Genomic DNA, 2,379 nt, shown 5'->3' with positions numbered 1-2,379 from the left:
ACTGTTATAACATATATTTTTTTTACAGAATTATTTACATATTGAACTTTTGGTCAACGCCTAAAGATTTATTTCCAAGTATAAATTTGATTTGCATCTCCCCAGGATATGGGCTCGTGATATCTTGACCAATGACCATATAAAACAAAGAGAAATTCTTGGGCATTCTTTGAATGAGAAGAAAAGGGGACAAATATTAAGACATGAAATGAAACTATTCATATATAAAATCGGTTTTGCCTTTTTTGTTTTAGGAAAAAAAATGATATTTATAATATTTATATAAAAAAGACAGAGGTTATTATCAACCTTGAATTTTTAATACTCCTGGAATGTTTAACAATTTCTTTAGTCTTACATATCCACACATGTGACGAAGTTCAAATTAAAACGCAAATATTTTATCCATATGCCCTTTTGTTCTTTGTTTGATTTATTTATAATTGAAAAAAGTGCTTTAGATATTAATGAACCCAAAAATGATTCAAGCATAACAGAAAAATAAAGGCACTGTACCCTAATCAAAAGGCAAAGGAAAATGAAACAACATGAAACCATGAAACATTTCTTCATAATATAAATGAAAAAAAAAAATTGGTGGGAAAACATTATCTAGTGTAGTTAATTTCAGAAAATAAAATGAGAGAAACACTTTGCAAAAACTTGTTACATACCCCGGATATGACGGAGTCATTGAAGTCAAAACTTGACATTAGTCAGAGACCTGTCTCATGAACATGAATTCACCATTCGCACAACTACTCTCATAATTATGTATGTCCTCTTTTCTTTTTTTTTTTCTTTGAAGAATTTAGTTAGCATATGTCTTTGGAATGCAACCATTTATTTTGAAAGCATGATAGCTGTTTTAACGAAAAAGGAAATATGTAAAAAGTGGTTGACTGACTAAAAAGGAATTTAGTTAGAATATTTGATTGGGAAGGAATTAGAGAATTTTTTTGGAACATATGAAATTGTAAGAGTTGCTGAGATTATTCGCAAGTCATTCAAAAGTTATAAGAAGTGGAATAATATTGGCTTAGTTTGGTAAAATTTTTTAGAGAGACATTTGTGATTTTCAAAAGCATAAGTATTTTGTTTTGCGGTTAGTAAATAAAAAGTTCATTTATTTATACTTGCTGTTTTTAAAAGTCACGGACACTTAAGAAGAGTTTTTTAACGTTGACTTGTATTTATCAAAATTAAAAAATTTAATATAATATCATATATTAATTAATATTTAAATTTAATTCTTACATTAATATCTATTATAGTATTTTTTAATTTTAAAAAATATTTTATCAAACTATAAATTTATTATTAATAGAATATTTTAAATTTTTTATTTAATAAATATAAAATAAATACATCAAAAATTTAATTTTTTTATATTTTTAATAAAAAAATTTTAATTTATAATTTTAATATATATTCTAAGGATACAAGATAAATAAATAATATTAATATAATATACGGCAGTATATGTTTGGTGATCGATCACTTGTACCAATGCCTTTATACGTTTTGTGTCTCTACAAGCAATGTCCACCATGCGCAACACGATGATTCTATCCATTGAACATTGATTGAGGAGATATTACTCTATACAAAATTTTAAGAAATCTATGTTCTTTGTCCTTTTGTCCCCTTTGAATTTTTGCCCATTAATTGTGTAATGTGTACAGTGTAGGTTCATTCCATCATCCTCAAAAACAGATCGACTTAGTATTTGTTACTCATCACACACTTTGTCTAACTCTTGTCTCTTTGCTAATTTTTCATATCATCCTCTATTATTAATTACTTCTTCGTAACTATTTCAATATGAACAAGTTTGATGTTTATTTTTCCTAAATTTGGTTAAGGATTTTAATAAGAAAAAGTTTTAAAAGTCTTAAAGTAGTGAATGTATTGAAAATTATAAAATTTTTAGTTTAGCATAAAAAATTGCTGTATTAGATAGAGACTTTAAAGCAAAAGTGCAAAATTCAAAAAGTATTGTATTAAATCATGATTCTGTTAAAAAAAAATCTCAAATTTAATGGATCAAATTAGAGGGTGAAAAAGAATTACTGTTTAAAGACAATTTAACTCCTTTTTATAATAAAACATACATTAAATGTTGAAAAAAAAAAATACAGCATTGAAAGTTTGAAAGAGAGTTGATATGAAGTGGTAAGTGACACGTGTAGTTGTCGGCTACTATGGCAACATATCTTCTGGTCTACCAAAATTACATAGGACTAATTGAAAGGAAAACGAGGTGACCAATGGCAGTGTGGCGCAGCTGCTGGGAAACTCACCTCTAATTCATACTATTCTTATATTGTTGTCGAACGCTGCTGCTTTTAGTTAGAAGAATAAGATATCAAAAATAAA

Source organism: Arachis ipaensis, chromosome B09 (genome assembly GCF_000816755.2).
Source record: "Arachis ipaensis cultivar K30076 chromosome B09, Araip1.1, whole genome shotgun sequence".
NCBI classification, from domain to species: domain Eukaryota; kingdom Viridiplantae; phylum Streptophyta; class Magnoliopsida; order Fabales; family Fabaceae; genus Arachis; species Arachis ipaensis.
This window is presented reverse-complemented; position numbering follows the sequence as displayed.